Below are 23856 nucleotides of genomic sequence, written 5' to 3'. Positions count from 1 at the left end.
ATCACTTAAGATCCTGGTATGGGATGAGCAATCTGTGTCCATTTCTGTGAATTTTGTATATCTCTCTGGCACAAAAGGAGAAAAATGATTTGCAGGAGTGACTTAAAGCTCAGGTATTGAGAAGGTCAGAATAGAGGAAGAAAATGTCCATTGGATGATACTTTCATAAGAAGCTTGAAACGTGCCCAAGGAAGCAATATATCTATAGAGCAAAAGATCAGACAAGGATATATATGACTGCGATTTTTAATTTACTCGAGTGAGAATGATTCTTATGAATCAATAGATTTCTGCAGATACAATTTTTCTTTCTTTTTCCACTCAATGACTCACAAACTTCAAATGACTTAAAACTGGTCTTCTCCCCACTAGATGTAAAGCTCTTTAAATATACAAACGCAGCACCTAGAAACATTTCTGGAACGTGGCAAATTCTGAAAAGATGTTAGTATTGTAAATAAGAAAATATAGAAGCATGCCCTCAATATTGTCTTTTTAACCTCTCTTCTATATCAGACCTGGGCAGAAAGTATAGATTGTGTCTCCTTTGAGGACTTCTCTGCTGCAATTTTATTCTTTCCTGATCAGAGGCATCTTTACCCATTCTGAGTAAATTCCATTTTGATGTCTTACTTTGAAAAGAAAATTACTGAGCATGTTATTTTACAAACACAGAATTCCCTTCTTCAGGACATAAACTTACTATCACACTGCAATTCCATATCTGTAGCCAGATGCCTCCTCAAGATACTCATTGTACTGGTTATGTTCTTCCACAGGATTTGTGCGGTTGGATGGAGGAGGTGGACCTTGCTCTGGACGAGTGGAAGTGAATTTTGGAGGAGGATGGACTCCAGTATCTTACGGGAATTTCACATTACCCACTGCCCAGATCATCTGTGCAGAGCTGGGGTGTGGCAAGGCAGCATCTTTTCTCTTGGACCTGCCCCTCAGAGAGGCCAGTGAACAGGTCTGGGCTGAAGAGTTCCAGTGTAAGGGATGGGAGCCTGAGCTCTGGTTCTGCCCCAGAGTGCCCTGTCCTGCAGGTGGCTGCCAACACAAAGGGGCTGTGCAAGTTGTCTGCTCAGGTGAGACCCACAGCAGGACTTTAACCATCTTGCACACTCTGATGTGGTAACAAACGTGAGATGTTACTGAAACCCTGTCTTCTACCAGGATATACAGATGTTCGGCTCATGAAAAATGGCAGCTCTCAGTGTGAGGGTCAAGTGGAGATGAAGACCTCTGGAGGCTGGAGAACACTCTGTGCCTCCCACTGGAATATGGCCAATGCCAATGTAGTTTGCCGTCAGCTGGGCTGTGGAGTCGCCATCTCCACCCCAAAGGGAGCATACTTTGTGGAAGGAGGAGATGAGATCTGGAGAGACAGATTCCACTGCTCAGGATCTGAGTCCTTCCTGTGGAATTGCCCTGTGACTGCCCTGGGTGTTCCTGCCTGTGCCCATGGAAACACAGCCTCTGTGGTCTGCTCAGGTAAGAGAGGGCAGGGCTGACTGGTACTCAGGATGCTCCTGATATAGAAGAGAGGTCAGGGCTGACAGGATGTTTTTGAGTGACTTGTCTCTAAGAGCAGACAGCATGGAGAGCAGACTATAACAATGAGACATTCCTTGGTAAAATATTGTTCTTCTCAATGATCATTCATGTTTCAGGCCATGTCAAGGGCGTTTTTCAGAGGATTTTTTTTTATTGACAAAGGCTATTGGTTTATTATTACCTATATAGATTAAACATTACAGAAAAACAGTAAGATAAAGAACATCCAAATACCTTCTGCAAAATTTTCTCAAATCTTAAACCTTGGCTACCATATTTGCTTCAGACTTTTTCTATTTTATATATATATATAAATATATATATATTGTTCTTACTAGCTATACATGATAGTAGAATATATTTTGATATATTATACATATATGGAGTATCAATTCTCATTCTTCTGGTTGTACATGATGCAGAGTTACACCAGTCATGTAATCATATATGCACATAGGGTAATAATGTCTGATTTATTCTACTATCTTTCCTACCCCTACATCCCCTCCCATCCATTCATTCCCCTCTGTATAATCCAAAGTACATCTATTCTTCCTTAGCCCCGTGGCCCTTATTGTGAATTAGAATCCACATATCAGAGAAAACCTTCCAGCTTTGGGTTTGGGGGATTGGCTTATCTCATTTAGCATGATATTCTCCAGTTCAATCCATTTACTGGCAAATGTCATAATTTCATTTTCTTTATGGCTGAGTAATATTTCAATGCATATATATATCATATCTTCTTTATCCATTCATCTGCTGAAAGGCACCTAGGTTTGTTCCATAGCTTAGCTATTGTGAATTGAGCTGCTATGAACACTGATGTGCCATGTGATTTCAGAATGCTGATTTTAAGTCCCTTGTGTATATGCCAAGGAGTGGGATAACTGGATCAAATGGTGGTTTCATTCTAAGGTTTCTTAAGAATCTTCATACCACTTTGCATAATGGTTGCACCAATTTGCAGTCCTACCTACAATGTATGAGTAGACCTTTTTCTCCACATCCTTGCCAATATTTATTGTTATTGTATTCTTGATAATTTCCATTTGTCACATTCCTGGCAACAAAAACACTCAGGGTCACTCCAGGGGAACGGGGCTGCATGAAATAATCACACAAGAGACAGAAATACATTTTTCTTTGAGGGTCCTATGATGGCTTCTCTGACCTTAAGGGTCCACAGAAAGAGAGAGAGAGAGAGAGAGAGAGAGAGAGAGAGCATGCTGACCCCCTTTTCATGGAGGAGAAGCCATTCAAATGAGGCAAGGGGTCAGGTTTCAAGGGTCTGAGTCTAGCTTCATGACGTCTGCTGTCAGGAGGTTGACTGACATCTAGGAAGGCCACACCCAAAGGCAGAGCAAGAGAAGGGGACACACAAAGGGCATTTCCATGGAACATTCTATCCCAAACAGGGCAAAGGGGTAATATCACGAAGGAGCCATGGGACTGCAGGAAGGCATGCCTATGCATGAAGACACATTTTGCTACATTTTTGCAACTTTCAAGATGGGGGCCACCCTCTACTTTGATGTGGCCAGATCATGGGAAGTGACTGACAGAGCCTCGCCAATCAGAAAAGGAAAATGCTGGTCACATAGTGCGATGGCTTCCCACAACCATTCCTACTGAAGTGAGAGGAAATCTCGATGTAGTTTTAATTTTCATTTCTCTAACTACTAGAGATGTTGAATATTTTTTTATATATTTGTTGACCAATTGTATTTCTTCTTCTGTGAAGTGTCTGCTCAGTGCCTTTGCCCATTTATTAATTGGGTTATTTGGTTTTTTGGTGTTGAGTTTTTTGAGTTCTTTATATATCCTGGAGATTCTCTATCTGAGGTGCAGGTGGCAAAATTTTCTCCCATTTTGTAAGCTCTCTAATCACATTCTTGATTGTTTCCTTTGCTGTGAAGATTTTTAGTTTGAATTCATCCCATTTGTTGATTCTTGATTTCATTTCTTGTGCTTTATGAGTCTTCTTAAAGAAGTCAGTTCCTAAGCTGACATGATATAAATTTGGGCCTACTTTTTATTCTATTAGGTGTAAGGATCTGGTCTAATGCCTAAGTTTTTAATCCACTTTGAGTTGATTTTTGTGCAGGGTGAGAAGTTTGAGTTCAATTATATTTTGCTACGTATGCATTGCAAGTTTTCCCAGACCGTTTGTTGAAGAGTCATATCTTTTCTCCAATGTATGTTTTTGGCACTTTTATATAGTATAAAATAACTGTATTTATGTAAGTTTGTCTCTGTGTCTTCTGGTCTCCACCATTGGTCTTCATGTCTGTTTTTGGTGCCAATACCATGCTGTTTTTGTCACTATAGCTCTGTAGTATAATTTAACGTCTGGTATTGTGATGCCTCCTGCTTCAGGCTTCTTGCTAAGGATTGCTATGGCTATTCTGGGTCTCTTATTTTCCAAATGAACTTTATGACTGATTTTCCCATTTCTATGAAGACTGTCATTGGAATTTTAATGGTAATTGCATTAAATCTGTATAGCACTATTGAGAATATGGCCATTTTGACAATGTTAATTCTACTGTCCAAGAACATGGGAGATATTTCCATCTTCTAAGGACTTTTTAAATTTCTTTCATTAGTGTTCTGTAGTTTTCATTGTAGAGGTTTTTCACCTCTTTTGTTAGATTGATTTCTAAATATTTTAATTTTTTTAGTCTATTGTGAATGGGAGAGTTTTCCTAATTTCTTTCAATGGATTCATCACTGATATATAGGAACATGTTTGGTTTATGGTTGTTAATTTTATATCCCGCTACTTTGCTGAATTCATTTATTAGTTCTAGAAGTTTTCTGGTGGACTTTTTGGGTCTTCTAAATATGGGATCATGTCATCAACAAAATAGGGATAGTTTAAGTTCTTCTTTTCCTCTTTGTATCCCTCTAATTTCTTTCTCCTGTCTAATTGCTCTGGCTAGAGTTTCAAGAACTATGTTGAATAGGAGTAGTGAGAGAGGATATCCCTGTCTTGTTCCAGTTCTTAGAAGGAATGTTTTCAGTTTTTCTCCATTTAGATCGATGTTGGCTTTGGGATTAGCACGTATAGCTTTTATGATGTTGAGGCATGTTTCTACTATCCCTAGTTTTCCTGGTGTTTTGAACATAAAGCAGTGCTGCATTTTTTCAAATGCTTTTTCTGCATCTATTGAAATGTTCTTATGATTGTTATCTTTAAGTCTATTGATGTGATTAATTGTGTTTATTGATTTCCATATGTTGAACCAGCCTTGCATCTCTGGGATAAACCCCACTTGATCATAGTGTACTATCTTTTTAATATGATTTTGTATGTGATTTGCCAGAATTTTATTGAGAATTTTTGCATCTATGTTCATCAGGGATATTGCTCTGAAGTTTTCTTTCCTTGATGTGTCTTGGTTTTGGTATCATGGTAATAGTGGCTTCATATAATGAGTTGGAAGGGTTCCCTCCTTTTCTATTTCATGGACTAATATAAGGAATGTTGGTATTCTTCTTTGAAGGTCTTGTAGAACTTGGCTGAGAATCCATCTGGTCCTGGACTTTTCTTAGTTGGTAGACTTTTGATGGCATCTTCTATTTCTTTTTTGTGGGGAAGGGTATTTCTGGGAATTTAATTCATAGGCACTTGACCACTTAGCTATATCCCAGCCTTATTTTGTATTTTATTTTGAGACAGAGTCTCTCTGAGTTGCTTAGTACTTCACTTTTGCTGAGTCTGGCTTTGAACTCATGATCCTCCATCCTCAGCCTCCTGAGCCACTGGGATTACAGGCATGTGCCACAGTGCCTGATGCTTCTTCTATTTCTTGAAATTGATCTGTTTAAATTGTATATGTCCTCCTAACTCAATTTGGGTAGGTCATGTGTCTCTAGAAATTTGTTGATATCTTCAAGATTTTCTATTTTATTGGCATATAAATTTTCAAAATAGTTTCTGATTATTGTCTGTATTTCAGTAGTGTCCACTGTGATATTTCTTTTTTTGTAACAAATATTAGTAATTTGAATTTTCTCTGTTTTAGCATGGCTAAGGATTTATTGATTTTTTTTTTCAAGAACCAACATTTTTGTTGATTTTTTGAATTGTTTCTTTTGTTTCAATTTCATTGATTTCAGCTCTTATTTTAATTATTTCTTGTCTCTTCCTGTGTTTGGTGTTGATTTGTTCTTTTTCTAGGGATTTGAGATGTAATATTTATTTGTTGACTTTCTTTTCCTTTAGTGAATGAGATTAATGCAATGAACTCTCCTCTTAATATTGCCTTCATAGTATCCCAAAGATTTTGATATGTTGTGTCACTATTTTCACTTACTCCTATGTATTTTTTTATTTCATCCCTGATTTCTTCTGCTATCTTTTGGTCATTTAATAGTGTACTACATAGTCTCCAAGTGTTAAAGTAGCTTCTATTTTTTTCATTGATTTCTAATTGTATTCCATTATCATCTGATGATAGAATGCAAGGTGTTATCTCTACTTTTTTGTATTTGCTAAGAATTACTTTGTGGCCTAAGATAGATATGTTCTATTTTAGAGAAGGATTCCGTGTGCTGCTGAGAAGAAAGTATATTCAGTCCTTGATGGATGAAATATTCTATGTATGTTCATTAAGTCTAAATTATTAATTGTATTCACTAGCTGATCCCAGTTTTTACATTTCTCTGAACTTGACTCCAAAAGTTTTGCTAGAAGGTGTAGAATGCTCTCAAGCAGAAATGGCATACTCCCATTTTCCTAAAGTCATTCCTACTATTTTACAAAAAGCCTAAGAGTCTGCCTGAGTCAGAAGCAGAAATCTCCATTAAGAGATCAGCTCTGAAGATAGGAAATTACTGATCATGTCCTACACTTTCAAATGCCATCCCTAGATTATTATGTACTTTAATTCAGTTTCCTGCTCTCTACCCACTTCTATAGGTAACCAGACCCAGCTGCTGCCCCAGTGCAATGACTCCTGGTCTGACCCAGCAGGCTCCACAGCCTCAGAGGGCAACACTGCCAACTGCTCAGGTGCGCAAGACCCCCAGCACCAGCACCTTCCCATTTCCTGTGTAAATGCCCACTGACATGACCCTGTCTCTCCTCAGACAGCAGACAGCTCCGCCTGGTGGATGGGGGCAGTCACTGCGCAGGGAGAGTGGAGATCTTGCAGCAGGGCTCCTGGGGCTCCATCTGTGATGACAGCTGGGACCTGAGAGATGCCCACGTGGTGTGCAGACAGCTGGGCTGTGGAGTGGCCCTGGAGGCCACCGTCTCTGCTCACTTTGGAGAGGGATCAGGGCCCATCTGGCTGGATGAGCTGAACTGCACAGGAGAGGAGGCCTATGTGTGGCAGTGCCCTTCCCAGGGCTGGGGGCAGCACAACTGCAGGCACAAGGAAGATGCTGGGGTCATCTGCTCAGGTCTGTGGTTCACACTGTGCACAGGTGGGAGAAGTGAGAAGGGTGTGCAGGATGGTACCTGAGCTTTAGGGCAGAGGAGGGGAAATTGGTAGCAGGGAGGAGGGGGAGGAGGCTCATTCCACAGTGCCTGTGTCTCTAGCAGAAAAGATGAGGTGCTTCCATTTTCTGATGCAGCAGCTGAGCTTCTGCTCCTTCCTTCTCATCCCTGCCTCCTGACAATCATTCTCTTCAGTGTCCACTTGACTTCAGACCTCATGCTTCAGTTTCTGTGTGTGCAACATCCTGAGACCCACTGTATTAGTTTCCTACTGCTGCCATAACAAATTACCACAGAGTTAATGACTTAAAAGAACACAATTCAAGTCTGACCCCAGTCCACCTGAGCTGACAAGGTGTCAGTGGACTGCCTTCAGCTGAGGCTCTGGGAAGATTCATTTTCTTGCCTTTTCCAGTGTCTTAAAGTTGCCTGTTTTCCACTTTCTTCTTTAAGTCAACCACCTGGCACACCTCTGAGCATTTTTTCTTCTTCACATCTCTCTCTGACTAGAGCCAGAAACTGCTGTCTGCTTTTGAAGACACAGGTCTAAGGATGTGATTTGATTGCGCTCACATAGTTAATTCATGATAATCTAAAATAATCTCACTATTAAAACATCCTTATCTTGATCTTATCTAAAAAGCCCCTTTGCCTCACAAGGTGACCTATTCACAAGCTCCAGGATCAGGAACTGATATACCTTGGACTTCACTACTCTGTCACCTCACTGTCCCTACCCTCTTTCCCAAGGTCTGTCATATATTTAGTCATATAGCTTTGCCTCCCTCCCTTCAAGAGCCCCACTTCAGTGTTCTTGCCTGTTCATTTTCCACTACACCATTGTCATAGAAATAGAAAGAGACATACAGGTTATTAAAACAGGTAAAAGGGAAAAAAGTTTTGTCTTTCCACCTACTGGGCATTTAGTCAGCAAAGTTAGCAATGAGCACTCAGTAACTAGAGATAAAGAAAAAACAGCACAAAGAGTTGAATGCTCACTGTGTCCTATTTTCCTCCTCTTGGTTTCAGAGTTCCTGGCCCTCAGGTTGGTGAGCGAGGACCAGGAGTGTGCTGGGTGGCTGGAGGTTTTCTACAACACCACCTGGGGCAGTGTCTGCCACAGCCCCATGGAAGCTGTGACCTTGTCCGTGATCTGCAGACAGCTTGGCTGTGGGGACAGTGGGATTCTCAACTCTTCTGTTCCTCTCAGAGAAGGTTCTAGACCCCGTTGGGTGGATGGAATCCAGTGTAGGAAAACAGACACCTCTCTCTGGCAGTGTCCTTCTGACCCCTGGAAACAAAGATCTTGCTCTGCAAAAGAGGAAGCTTATATCATGTGTTCAGGTGACTTACTCCCTATTCCTGTGTCCTCACTCTACAGATTGTTGTTAGAGAAATTTCATACTTTCAAACCAAAGGAATGAGTTTAAATAAGTTTTACTAGATGAACATTTGAATAGAGATTATTTAAGCCTCAATTTACAATCTTGTTTCAATGAATGACAGAAATAAGTAAACCTGTTCTGACAGCCATTTATGTGGGAAACGTCATGGATATTAAACTGAGCATGTAGAAGCATGGACTTATCTGCCGGGTTTCTGTTCACAACTAAAAGGTTCAGGGGTCACTCCAGGAAAACTGGGCTGATTGGGCTGTGCAAAATAACCACACAAGAGACACAAATACCTTTTTCTTTGGGGTCGCTGTGATGGCTCCTCTGACCTTAAGGGTCCGCAGGAAGAGAGAGAGCGAGAGCACGCGGTTGACCCCTTTTATTGAGGAGAAGCTATTCAAATGAGGCAAGAGGTCAGGTTTCGGGGGCTGAGTCTATCTTCATGATGTCCACTGTCAGCAGGTTAACTGACACCTGGGTAGGCCACACCCAAGGACACAGTAAGAGAAGGGGATACACACACAAAGCACTTCCATGGAAGATTTTATCCTAAACAGGGCAAGGGGTTATATTACAAAGGGACAGGTGAGCATAGCTTTACCCATGGGGCTGTAGCAAGACACACCCATGCATGAGACATCGACCCTCGAACCCAAGAAGGGTGGGGAAAGGTCTGCCACATTTCTATGACTGAGCGCCTCAGCACCCAGCCGGGGAGTGTGACTCAGTCAACTACAAGGTTGGTCTCCCATACTTATCCTCTGAAACACCATGTAAGCAAATGGCTAGTGCAGTCTAAGGCTATAGTAATTACTCTATATTTCCTTAGTAGAGTGAGGAATTTTACCTCAATTATGTATTCACTTGCTATATCTTATCACTACGTTGGGGTTTTTTTTCCACATGTAATGAAGGTTAAACCTCTCGGGACACTGTTCATAAATATTATGAAGATCATTTAATCCAGATGTGCAAACTGAGGCTAGGAGTAAGCACCTCATCTACCCAATGCCCTCAGAAGAGTGAGGGACAACTTGGGGAATCCAGTACTCGTGGGTTGTCTTTGAGCTCATAGCCTTTTACTCTACATCAGTCAGACAACCTCTTAGGCCAGATTGTTGATGGTAAGTAATGGAGTGCCTTATAGGTAGAAACTTAATTCCGGGCAGGAGGAGAGACAAGAATAAAATACTCTCCCTGTCCTCATGGAGTTTACCCTCCAACATGATAACACACACCAGCCATAATGTGAGTGACAGGAAAAAGTAGAAGGTGCTTTGGAAATGGGTAATTTGAGAAAAAGATAAATCATATTTAGGTTGAGACCTAAAGGAGGAGTAGATGTCCAATGAAGGAAGTAATTATAACATTTGGTCATTATAAATACTGAGATGTGAGAAGCATGGTGACCTTGAGGTACTGAAAAAATCCCATCAGGAGCAGAGTAGAAAGAGGGTGGTGAAAGTGATGCCTGATTACCTGGATGGGTAAAAAGAGCTCAAGGCCTCTTCAAAGCATGGCCCCAGTAGCAATCCTATTGAAAAGCTGTTTGTTAGTCTTCTCCTCTGCCACATTATGGGGAATGGCTGGGAAATGAGGCATCTATTCTCCCCTTATGTTTCTCTTGAACTGATCTCCTCACAGTCCCAGAGGTCCTGGTTGATACTACCTCCTCTGGCCTTTATCCATATGCTACTGCAAACTAATATGCCCACTTCATCCCTCTCCCAGAAAACATTCCATGGGGCCTGTTGGAAATTGGAGACTATCATCTTCCAATTTCTTAAGACCTGTAATGTCCCCTTCAGTTTCATGTTCTCACAAAAACCTGGCTGTCCACTGAAAATAATGATATCCATATCATTTGGAGGCTCTGTGCGTCCCTTTCAAAAGGATATTTCTGGGTCAAATATTAAAATTAAAATGTCCCTCCTTTTATTTGTCATTTTCAACAATTTCTTTCCTTTTTGTCCATGTCCAGCAATGTGAAATTTGACCCATGAGGTGACACCGGCCGCCAGTTCTGTTGGTGTCAATCTCCAGCCTGTTTACTCCCGGTCATCCAGGAAGGCTGCAGTACCAGGCTCACCAGGCTCCTCTGTCTCCTGTTCCTGATGCTTCCAACATCCTTGAACACACTGAGATAACATCCTGGCCTCTCCATTCCTGACTCTCTCCCTTCAAATCACTCTGCTCCCTCCCACCCCATCTCCATGTATGGCCACACTATTGACCATCACTAACTGTCCAGCTTGAGATCTTGTTTGCATTGTTCCTTCTCTGACCATTGCCTCTTCTCCTTATGGCACATATTCTTCATTCTCCTTTTCCAAATATTTTTTTAAATATTTATTTTTCAGTTTTAGGTGGACACAATATCTTTATTTTTATGTGGTGCCGAGAATCTAACCCAGTGCCTCGTGCAGGCTAGGCGAGTGCGCTACCACTTGGGCCACATCCCCAGCCCTTCCAAATATTTTATCCTCATGCAGATTCCCCTATCAGTTTTCCACTCTCCTCAGGATTGCACATGTTCTTCTTACCCCCAAGACAACAAGATGCCCCATTATAATCCTCCCCCTTCAGGTACACTCAACTTCCCCTTCTCTTCTGTCAGTCAATGACAAGATGATTGAGTTAACTACCTACCTCTTCGCTGCCTGCACTAGACTAGGCAAGGACTGATGAATCATGGACAAGTACTGTCTCCTGTTATAATGTAAAATTATCCTATCTCTTTGAATTTGTGATCCAATCTCTGATGGGCCCTCCACACTGGCCCCATATTGTAGTGTGCCTCTCTCATGTGTCCTCTTGCTCTTGCTCTAACATGACATTTTACAAATTCACTGATCTGCCCCTCACTGTTATTTAAACCACATCAGATGGTCTTGCCTCAGACTTCACTGGAAAATAGAAACTTTCGGCTATCTATCTGCTTTTTTGTTTTTTTCCTTATGGTTAGTCTGACTTACTGATTATTATTCTGTCTTACAGTACTAGAACTTCTTTGTTAGACATCCAAATTTTAGACTCTGTACTCTTCCTTAGCTCTGTCTTCCTTTCCTTATCTCATTGGGGTTCATGGCCTTAAATTATATCATTTCACTGACAGCTCCCAATATAAACCTCCATAGCTGATCTCTGCCCTTAGGTCCAAACTCCTATATTTCATTGCTAATGTACCCTCACTTGAATATATGATAGACAGCTCAAATTTAGTTTTCAAAATAGAGTGGTTTTTTTCCTACACTTTCGATCCCTGCCTCTAACTTTTTCTCCTTGTTCTATTCCCCGTCTCTGTTAATGCCATTGCTATGCTCAATTACTCATTCTCAGTCTACATTCATGTCTCCATTTCACTCTCCCTCCAGTTTCAATGTAGTAGCAAGATCTATGTCTCTACCAGAAATCACGTCCTAAATCCTTCTACTCCTTTCTTCCCACTCTCATCTTAATTCATGAAAGATCACTTGTTGCTTAGACTCTTCCAAAAGTCTTTAGTGGTCTTTGTCTTCTACAACATATTGTCTATTTAATTCTGAAAATAAGCTCATTTGACTAGCAAGTTGATTAATATATTGCTGTGTGTGTCAGTGAGCTGCATTTAGAAGTGACACTGGCCCATTTCTTTGTGGCTCCCAGATGCAGAAACAACTGGAAACCATGTCTCATGTCTCTAATTAGCCTAATTAGCAAAAATTGCCAGGGAATAGGTAGTCAGCTTGTTCTCAGGCTTTGAAGGATTTCCCCCATAGAAGGGGGAGGGGACTGTGAGCCACTCAAGGGGTTGGGGATATGACTCATGGGTGCAGATTACTACTGACTGCGTTTGGATTCATTCTAAGTTTAAGTAACACTAAACAACCTCTCCATGTGAGGCCCCCCAGGGAATGAGTAATGCTGTCTGTCTGGACAACGAGCACTAGAGGCATGAAGGAATGGCCACCCCATCTTCTCTTATGCTGTGCTCTTTTTTGTTCTCTTCACAGAATCAGCCACATGCTTAACACTAAGGGATTTATGTTCTTCCCTCTAGTTTGTTTTTGCTGTAGAGTTAAACAATATTTTTTCTATTACACTGAATTACCAAAACTTTACTCATCCAAATCAAGGAAGACATATAAATAAATATAAAGAGTCTTTAAATATAAACATATAAATAAATATAAAGACATAAAAATATAGAGAGTACATTAGTGACATTGCACAAACTCTTATCTATTTATATTCCATATTCCCCTGGTTTAAATAGGATTAATGGACTTAAAAATCAAAAATTTTTCCCAACCCTCTATTTTCATGAAATCCTATCTTAAACCATATAGTGATAAAAGCATTTATCCTATGGTGTCTTTTTATTTGGTTGTATAATATTGGAATTATATCATACTTACTATTGTTACATTGGCTTTCTTAACAATATATTGTGGATATTCCTCAAGCAGAGCTCACTCATTTGTAAAACAACACCATGATGTTACATTCTTAAGAGATTAGCATTACAATTTGCATAATCATTTTGCTATTAATTTATAATTCTTTTCTATTTTTCCCTTCTACAAACAATATTGTAACAAATGTCCTTGCACATGTAACACTACACAAGACCACTGCCAATGGTTGTAAGATCACAGACTATCTATTTTTTGAACAGATATTGTCATATTACTTTGTAGGAACAATTGTTGTCAATTGGTATTTCATATCTTGATAAAAAACCCTGGGATTTTTTTTATAACTTGACCATTAATCTAAAGTCAAAGAACATACAGAAGCTTAAAAATCAAAAAACAAACAAAGCCCACAAACCTATGCTAGGAAATGCCTGAAATCCAAGGAGAATGCAATGGCATATGATGGTAAATGTTTCAAAAGCAAATGCTTACTTTTTTCCTTTTCTTCTCTTTCCTCACCTTATTTTTTTTTCTTTTCCCTGTAGAGGCTGAAGTGATAATAAATTATAAGATTAGGTATTGATGTATTTTTCCCCTTACAATAGACTCCACATATTGAGAAATATTGAAACATCCAATCCTGAAAGTGAGTAGCCACCTAAGAGAGGTTTCTAGAGATGTTCTCTGCATAGGGTAGGAGGTTGATAAGAGTAATGGGAATAATGTATACCTGTGATGTTTTTTTAGGAAAAGTGCCATGTATGTTTTCTTAGTGTCATTTTGCTTTTTTATGTATTCTTTTGTTTTGTTTTGCTTGCTAGATGTTACCTCTATGTCCTTTCATGAGTTAATTTTCCTCAGTGTACTACCTGTTTATGCAAACGTTTCTATCTTACCGACTATTATCTACTTATTAACTTTTCTCTAAATTCTACTTGCTTTGTTTATGTAAAAAAAATACTTTTAATTTATTTAAAATAATAATGTTAATTAATTTAGATAAATACTTTTAATGTTTGTAATTTTTATAAACAATATGAGGGATATTGAGTACAAATTACTTTGGGGATTACTCAGTACTTATATTATAAATGTCTAATATTTGTTACCACAAGACATTGATATTAACTTACTCTTTATTACCTTTCTGGTTAGCATAAATTCAAAAAAATATTTTTCAGCAGATTTTACTCCTCTATTCATTTAATCAGTAAATATTTATAAGCCACTGTTCATAACATGCATAGAAAGTCACCCATACATACTTCTAAGAAAGGCATTCAACATGCCAGGCATTGTCCTGTTCGAAGGAACAGAGGGAATTAGGCAAGGTCCCTTTCTAGTGAAGTTTTCTTTCTGGGTTATGTGTGTCTCTGTGTGTTTGAGTGTACATATATGAGCATGTGCATGATCATGTTTGTGTTTTTTCACATTATGGGCACAGAAAAAAACAAGTAAACTGATAAAATTTCAGCTGCTGAAAGGCATATGCTCCAGGGGATGTCTCAGTAACCCAGGACCTGAGACTGCTTGTGAAGCCTGTTATCTCCACCTGTCACCTGAACTGAGCCCAGGACCTTAGAGAGCCTTGTCTTGGGGCAGGATCCCCCAACTGCTACTTACCAGTGCTTCCCCACTGTCTGCTCCTGCAGGAAACAGACCCAAGAGCTGTCCAGCCACTGCGCCCTGCACAGGTACCTCATCCCCTCACACCTTCCCCATGGCTTCCAGGGGCTCCTTTCCTCCCACCAGGGAGTAAGTGGAGGTGCTGCTGCCTTTTCAGACAAAGAGAAGCTCCGACTCAGGGGAGGAGACAGTGAGTGCTCAGGGCGAGTGGAGGTTTGGCATGAAGGCGCCTGGGGCACTGTGTGCGATGACTCCTGGAGCCTGGCAGAGGCTGAGGTGGTGTGTCAGCAGCTGGGCTGTGGCTCTGCCCTGGAAGCCCTAGGGAAGGCTGCGTTTGGCCCTGGAAATGGAGGCATCTGGCTGGATGAGGTGCAGTGCAGGGGCAGGGAGCCCTCCCTGTGGGCCTGTGCTGCAGCACCCTGGGGACAGAGTGACTGCAAGCATGAGGAGGACGCTGGTGTGAGGTGCTCTGGTGAGTAGCAGGACCAGGACGGGGGGACAGGGTTGAAGTGTGTTTGCATCCAAAGAGCTTCCCAGGCTGCCCTACTGCCCTGAACTCTTGGCATCTGGAAGAGAACCATGTGCCAGTGGTGATGGGTGGGCAGGAGTGACATTCCCAGACCAGCACAATGCGATGATTCCATTTTCCTTCTCTTCTTCCCAGGTAAAAGGACACGAATTCGCCCCACTCCTAGAAATAAGTGGTTCTTTTACTCTGAATCAGGTAATAAGGAGTTGAGTAGATTTTCAGTGTTCTGCCCTATAGAGTCTACACAGGCCTGATGATCAGGTGTTAAAAGAAGCCATCATTTTTATTAAGTTGTAGCAGAGAGCTGCAAAGCCTCACACACATTCACTTTATGGAAAACCCTTCAAACTAGACTCAGAAGATAGCTGACACAGCCCAGATCAGGATCTAGGGTGGCAATATCCTGGGATTCAGGCAGATCTATGATGACTGAGCTAGAGATTTCATGGTCCTGAAGATTCAAGTGATGACCAGGATAATTGGGTTCTCCTGAGCTTATTTATGGTTCTCTCTAAAGACTCATGGCCCTTTTCTTCTTCAGGCACCAGTTCAGCCTCAGCCCCTGTCCCTGGCATCTTCTCCTTACCTGGGATCCTCTGCATCATCCTGGGAGCCCTTCTGTTTCTGGTCCTAATCATCCTGGGAACTCAGCTTCTCAGATGGAGAGCAAAGCACCAAGGTGGGGCTTAGGAATGCTGTGACCAGAAAGTATGCAGGGATAATATAGGGCCAATTGTGGGTTGTTGTTTTGTTTTTTAAGTATACGTTTTACCTTGTTCTGATTGTATGAAAAACTTCTCTTCATGGACTTGGAGATTTAGAACACATGACTTCATCCTAGGTTAAAAAATGAAGCCCCAGTGCCCCAAATATGATGGTTTCCCATATGAAGAGTGCTAGTGGAGACTGGGTATAAGATCCAGCGGTGGCCAGGAAATCTAGTTCTATCCCAGTGATCACAAAGATAAAGAAAGGGACCATAAGCTCAGGAGAACCCAATTATCCTGGTCATCACTTGAATCCTCAGGACCATGAAGTCCCTAGCTCAGAGGGTATCTCCAAGAGTGTGCATTGGAGAAGATTTTGTCTGTTGGTAAAGGAAAGACTTCTAGGAGCAATATCTAAACTCATTTGCTTTCCCCAGCCTTATCCACTTTTGAAGCTGCTGTTGATGAAGTCCTGTACCAGGAGATAGATCACTCAATAAATCCAGAAAATGAGAGCCTGTTAAACAGCCCAGGTGTGTTCCATAGCCTCCTTTTCTTTGCATGAATTTGCCATCAGTGTGGGAATCTTCAGTAAGCAAAGACAACATGACTAATCCTGCCACACATGGCATATTAGATAGCTTTTCATTACTGAAATAAAATGCCTAAGATAATCAAATTATAAGGAGGAAATATTTATTTATTTTGACTCACATTTTCAGATGTTTTACTCCATGGTAACCTGGCCCTGTTGTTTCAGATGTTTTACTCCATGGTAACCTGGCAGCGTATCATGCTGGGAGCAAGTAGTGGGGCAAAGATGCTCATCTCATAGTGACCAACAAACCAATAAAAAGAGGAAGAGATTAGCATCCTATAATCCTTTTCAAGACCATGTTCCCAACAACTTAATACCTCCCACTAGTCCCAGCTCCTTAAAGGTTTTACCTTTTCCATTACCACCAACCTGTGGACCAATCATTTAAAACATGAACTTTTAGGAATATTCCTGGACCACTGTAACAATTCTCAGCATCCTCCAATGGCAAGAGCTCCAAGCCCTCTCTCTACAAGTATGAAGCTTCAAAATTTCTTCTGAACCATAAACCAAAATTTCTTCTGGACCTCCTACTGTGTTTGTCTATGATGTTTTCTCCCTACTAGGAACCATGTCTAATGGCTCAGCAACTGTGCTACCCTATTACCCAGGGGACAGTGAGGAGAATGGAGACCCTGAACCTGCCCCAGGTAGTAGAGACAGGTCTTCCCCTGGATGGTGGGAGGAGGAGGTTATCATCTGAGAAGAACTTTCTATGATTAGGATGGGAAGGGTCTCTTCTGTCTGGTTCACAACTGGTTTTTTTCCTCTCCACCCTCTCTGTCATCTAGAAAGGGAAAGATTACATTCTAATCTGTTAGTTTCCATAGCTATTTCCTTATGGTCACAGGTATACTTCAAACATATCATGGTAAGAACCCAAGGTCATAACTTTAAAAAGAACATTTGAACCTGATCATCTCAAAAATTTCTTGGTGAAAGAGAACATTGAGAAGCATGGATTTGAGGTTTTAACCCTGAAATAGAGGGATGTATGCACCATTTTGTGGTTTAAGTGATACTAAGAAAAATAATGATCTTCATAATCCCTGAAACACATGGAGTGTGTAATGTCTGTACTTATCAATCACTTAGCTCTTGACTACACCTTTGTAGACCTAAGAAAGGAAGACATCCTGGATCTTCCCCAAGTAGTAAAAATGGAGAGTTCCTGAGATGAGGCATGTCCAGGAGTGCTCTGTCAAGATGGATCTTAAGGACAGCAGAGCAGTAGAGGAGGTTGAAACCCATGCCTCCTGGAATTGGAATTAGTAGGATAGCCTATGTGTGGGAGACAGAAAGCCAGGCTTCTCTTCTGGACAGCACTGTGTCTCCATTGCCTCAGAGGCCATATGAACAACATGCATTCTCCTTAATCCTGATGAAATCTCCCTGACTCACTGATATGTACATATTTTTTCAACCCTCTACCACATGCCTGAAAAGAGTGCCTCAAACTCAGCATAACTTTTATCGATGTTTTGTGGAATAATCTGTTAGTAAAATATTATTGACCTTAGTATACTGAAATGTTTAGATGATTTACATGGTTTCTAAGAATACAGAGATCAATTATGCCTTTGGGACAACCTTGGAATATGGTGCCTATATTTATCAGCTATTAGAATCTCTGCATTAGAAGAGACTGAAGACATCACCTTGAGTAACCCCCAAGTGATAGGAATGGGGTTTCCCTCAGTGAAATGAGAAATAAAAGCTAAGAGAAATAAAATGGCTGAAAATCACAGAACACAGAAAGTAGTTTCAAAAGCGGGCATAGGAAAAGCAAGCTAATCAAACGAATTGAGCTTCTGGACAAAATGGAGCCCACACCTGCTTTATTTATATCAGGAAACATCAAAGGCCTTCCATAGAATATTCTTTACCAAACTAGGATAAAGGTGGGCTGACCAGTTCCTAATAGGATATGCCCATCTCTGGTGCTACTATGAGGAACCTTTCTAGCACAGTGGAGAGAAAGGTCATGCATTGGGTGATCTATTGCCCTGGGAAAGCCACAGAAAGTTCCCAATGCCAGGCCTATCCCTCCTTGGCTTCCAAGGTGAGAGAAGGTCCTCATGTATTTCATGGATGGCTTCCTACAACTAACACGTATCTTGCTCTTCCACTTACTCTCTGTTTTCAGAACCTGCAGGGCAGCATGCAGATGCCACCAGTAATAGTTATGATGATGTTGAAGAGTTACCTGTTTCTGAAATTCCTTCTTCCTCTGGAAGGAAGGAGAAGAATTTTTTCCCAGAAGAGGGAGGTGGTGCCAGGTGTTCTCAGACAGGTATGTGGATAGCTGTCTCTCCAGTTGTCCTGCATTATTGTCATGGAAAAGATGGATTTGGACATGTTAAAGAACCATTTTCTTTTATTACAAGAATCTAGGTAGCCTTGTAAACCAAGATGATGTCATCTCTTCCATTTTTCTGTTTATTGAAGCTGTTGTATTTCTTCTGAAAGGAGATACATATTGTGTTCTCTGTCTGCACACACAGGCCATGGGATAGAGACATGTATATATGAGCTGCAGAGACTTTGTGGCTTTGTTCCAATTTTCACACAACAAACTAACACCTATGTTCAGACAACAAGTATGTGAAAGTAATTTGGAAAGCTTTCTAGAGTTTTTATTAGTGAATTATAATTATTCATAATAGTAGCATTCATTTTGACATATTCATAAATATATTTAACATAATTTGCTCCATTTAAATATCTAATGCTTCTCCTTTCTCAGGCTTCCCTTGATCCCTTCCTCTATTCAACTGATCTTTCTTCTATTTATTTATTGTTTTTTTAGCTATTGCATCACAGTTATATTTAAACATAGAATTCATTATGATATATTCAAGCACACAAATAGCATAATTTGGCTAATTTCATTCCAGAGTTTCTCCCTTTTCCTTCCCCTCTTCCTCCCCCTCAATCCCCTTCTACTCCACTGTTATTGTATTTTCATGAGATCTCCCCAGATTTTTTTATTTCTTATTTCCCTCTAGTTTCTGCATAAGAGAGAAAACATTCAACCCTTAACTTCCTGAGTCTGGCTTATTTCATTTAGCATGATTTTCTCCAGTTCCATCCATTATCCATTTTTCCATTTTTCTTTATGTCTAAATGGAACTGTGTGTGTGTGTGTGTGTGTGTGTGTGTGTGTGTGTGTGTGAGATCACATTTTTTTATCTATTCATTCCTCGACAGACACTTAGGCTGGTTTCATAACTTGGTTACTGTGAATTCTACTGTTATAAACATAGATATATCTATATCACTGTAATATGCTGAATTCAGCTCTTTTTATAGATATCAACAAGTGGAATAGCAGGGACCCTAGTTCTGTGATTGTACTAATTTGTGGTCCCACCAAGAATGTATGAGTGTTTCTTACTCCTCACATCCTCACCAACACTTATTTATTTACTTTTTAATGTTTTATTAGTACATTATAGTTCTACATAATAGTAGAATAGTAGGGTTCATTTTGACATAGTCATACATGCATGAAATAAAGTTTTCTCCATTTCAACCCCTAATACTCCACTTTTCTTCTGCTCTCCCTTCTTCTGCTCCCCCTTCTCTACTCTACCAATCTTTCTTATGATTATTTATAGTTTTTTTTAAACTGGTGCTGTATAGACATACATAAAGGTGAAATTCACTGTGGTATATTTATATATATACATAACAAACTTTGGTGGATTTCATTCCATAGTTCCTCCCTTTTGCTGTCTTTCCTCCCTCCATGTCAATCTTTTTACTCTATTCCACTGATTTCTACTTTCATGGGATACCCCCCTTTTTATTCCCTTATTTTGTCCCAGCTTCTGTGTAGTAGATAAAATATCCAACTTCTGGATTTTTCAGTTTGGTGTATTTCACTTAGCATGATATTCTCCAGTCCATTCATTTACCTGCAAATGCAATAATTTCATTTCTTATAGCTGAGTAAAATTCCATTTTGTATATTTGCCAATTTTCTTTATCATTCATCTATTGACAGGTACCCATGCTATTTTCATAACTTGGCTATTGTGAATTGTGATTTTAGAAACATTGATATGCCTATATCCTTGGATAAAAACTAAGGAGTGACCTGTATCCCAGGGGTTTTGGAGCCTGAGGCAGGAGGATCGGGAGTTCAAAGCCAGCCTCAGCAATTTAGTGAAGCCCTAAATAACTCAGCAAAACCCAGTCTCTAAATAAAATATTAAAAAGGGTTGGAAATGTGGCTCAGTGGTTAAGCACATCTGGGTTCAATCTCTGGTACAGAAAAAAAAAAGGAGAGTTATGTCATATTGTGATTCCTAGTCTTTTGGTGAATCTCCATACTGATTTCAAAAATGATTGTACTAATTTGCAATACCACCAACAATGTACTTTTACCCCACATCTTCACCAGCATTTATTATTTGTATTCTTGATGATTGCCATCCTAACAGGGGCTAGATGACATCACAATGTAGTCTTGATTTTTATTCCCTTGATTGCTAGAGACATTATTTGTTGGTCATTTGTATTTATTCTTTTAAGAAACATCTATTTATTGATTGATTGGGTTAATTGTTTGGGGGGTGTTAACTTTTTAGGTTCTTCATTTATTCTAGGTATTAATCCCCTGTTAAAGGAGTAGCTGACAGAAGACTTTCTCCCACTTCATAGGCTCCCTTTTCATGCTCTTGTTTCCTTTGCTGTGCAGAAACATTTTAATTTGATACCATCCCACATGATGATTCTTGATTTTTATTACTTGAGTCTTAGGAGTCCTAATAAGGTACCTATAACAACATGTTAGAGAGGTGAGCCTATTTTTAATTCTACCAGTTGCAAAGTTCCTAGGTCTTTGATATATTTTCAGTTGACTTTTGTTCAGGGTGAGAGATAGGAATCTAGTTTTATTCTACACATGGACATCCAGTTTTCCAGCACCATTTGTTATAAATGCTATCTTTTCTCCAACATATGTTTTTGGCACCTTTGTCAAGTATTAGAAGAAAATATTTATTTGGGCTTATTTCTGCCAGTTTTTATGCCAGTACCATGCTATTTTTGTTACTATAAAACTGTAATATAATTTGAGATTGAAAATTGTGATGTTTCCAGCCTTGTTCTTCTTCCTCAGTATCGCTTTGACTATTCTGGATCTTTTATTCTTCCATATTCATTTTAGGACTGATTTTTTTCTACTTCTATGAATAATGTCATTGATATTTAATGATGATTGCAATGAATCTGTAGATTGCTTTTGGGAGTATGACCACTTTAACAATATTAAATCTGCTAATTGAAGAACAAGGGATGTCGTTCCATCTTCTAAGATCTTTCTCAATTTCATTCTTCAGCGATCTATAGTTTTATCTTAGCGGTCTTTCACCACCTTGGTTACCCTTTATTACCAGGTTTTGGTTTTGGTTTTTGGTTTTTAGAGGATATTATGAATGGAATCATTTTTATGGGGTTTTTTATTTTGTATTTGGTTCACTATTGGTATATAGCAAATCTATTAAGTTTTGCTTTTGGTCTCAGATTTTGGTTTTTCTTTTTATTGGTTTGTTTTTTGGTGTTGTTTGTTTGTTACTAGAAATTTAAACCAGACTGTTTTACCACTGAGCTACATCCCTAGCCCTTTTTGGTTTTGTTTGTTTGTTTGTTTGTTTGTTTGAGACAGGGTCTCACTGAGTTGCTTAGGGCCTCATTAAGTTGCAGAGACTGGTCTTAAACTTGCAATCCTCTTGTCAGCCTCTCCAACTGCTGGGACTATAGTTTGCAACACAGCACTCAACATGAAAAATCTATGAATGTTTGTATGTTGATCTTGTGTCCTGCTGTTTTGCTGAATTTGTTTACCATTTCTGAAAGTTTTCTGGTAGAGATTTAGGGGTCTTATATGTATAGAATCATATCATCTGCAAATGAAAATAATTTTACTTGTTTTCCCTTTGTTATCCCTTTAATTTTCTCCTTTTGCCTAACTTCTCTGGCTAAAACTACAAGAAATATATAGGAGTGGCAAGAGTTTAAATCCTTGTCCTGCTCCTGATTTTAGAATAAATGCTTTTATTTTCTCTCCATCCATTATGATGTTGGTTTTCAGTTTTTCACTTACAGCCTTCATGAGTTTGAGGCACTTCCCTTCTATTCCTAGTGTCTTCCATGTTTTTTGGGGGGGGCGGGGGGGTAACAGGGATTGAACTTGAACTCAGGGGCACTCAATCACTGAGCCACATCCCCAGCCCTATTTTGTATTTTATTTAGAGACAGGGTATCACTGAGTTGCTTAGCACCTCTCCATTGCTGAGGCTGGCTTTGAATTCGTAATCCTCCTGCCTCAGCCTCCCAAGCCACTGGGATTACAGGCACGTGCCACCACACTCTGCCTCTTCCATGTTTTTAACATGAGTGAGTGCTGATTTTTGTCAATGACTTTTTCTGTCTATTGAGATGGTCATGTGATTTTTGTACTTAAGTTTATTTATGTGGTGAGTTATATTTATTGATTTTTGTGTACTGAACAACCTTTCACCTATTTTGAGGAAAGCACATAGCTAAATGTTTCTAGTTGACATTTCCCACTATTAATGCATAATGTGCAATAGCCTTAACTAGAGAATATTGAAATTTCCATGCTAGAAGGAATGATTTTTGTCTTATTGTTTCAGATAACATATGGTGTTATTTCTTGGGATTGGGCTTTCTACTTGCTCGTGGGCATGTGGTCCATGGGAAACAGGAAACTATTGAATTTAATTGAGCTTCCCTCCTTCAGCATCTGCCAAAGGACCCAAATTGTTGTCATGAATACTGTGAGGTCAAGTGTGGTCTATTATTGAGGTACTGAGAAATCAAGAGAGGTCATCTTCTGCTTGGAGTGATTAAGGAATCAGCCTAGTATGGAAGAGAGAGTGCTCATGTCTCTTGGCACTTCTACCATCCTCCTTCTCATTGAAATGAAGGCATTTGCACAGAGCAGAGTTCCTGTGACGTAGCTGTATTAATCCTTCCAGAAAAGTTCAGGTTCCCCATAGATATTTTGTAGCCATTCAACTAGTCTTTCATCATACAAGAGGTCTCTGTATTGTCATTTTGTCACCACTGAAACCAAGAATCTCTGTTTCAGGCACCTCTCCTCAGTCTCTCAGAGAAGCTGATAATTCTAACACAGAAGAGACAGCATCCTCATTGGTCCTGAGACAAGATGACCCTGGATATGATGATGTTGAGCCTAACACCACATAGTGCTATTTTTTAGAGCAACCAAGTCTGCAGAGAACACCTTATGATATTTTTCCCTAATAAAAGAGAATTCTGTCTTCATTTCAGTGATGTTTTACATGTATTTCTTATACATAATAAATACTCTGAGCCTCAAAAATGAGTTTAATTCTCTTAATGTGAGTACATTTACTCTCAGCAACCTCTGAAAATTCAGTGTTTGAACTGAATGGATCTCACATGGGATCTCCCACAGTTCTGTCCCATAGTTGCTTCCTTTAGATGGACAGATATTCATTCTTCTCATGAATATCATAAAACTGAAATGCAGTCCTGAACAAAGTTTTTCCCAGAATTGCAAAAACTTTCTAAGTGGCTGTA

At 39.8% G+C, this 23856-nt stretch overlaps 1 pseudogene; it reads left to right on the top strand.

The window, feature by feature from the left end:
- LOC143398294 (antigen WC1.1-like) overlaps positions 1-23556 on the top strand; it is a 90561-nt pseudogene extending 67005 nt beyond the window's left edge.
- The last annotated feature ends 300 nt before the right edge of the window (positions 23557-23856 follow it).

The sequence above is a fragment of the Callospermophilus lateralis genome, chromosome 4, assembly GCF_048772815.1.
Source record: "Callospermophilus lateralis isolate mCalLat2 chromosome 4, mCalLat2.hap1, whole genome shotgun sequence".
NCBI lineage: Eukaryota > Metazoa > Chordata > Mammalia > Rodentia > Sciuridae > Callospermophilus > Callospermophilus lateralis.
The sequence above is the reverse complement of the archived record's forward strand: the minus strand, read 5'-3'. Positions and strand labels throughout refer to the sequence as shown.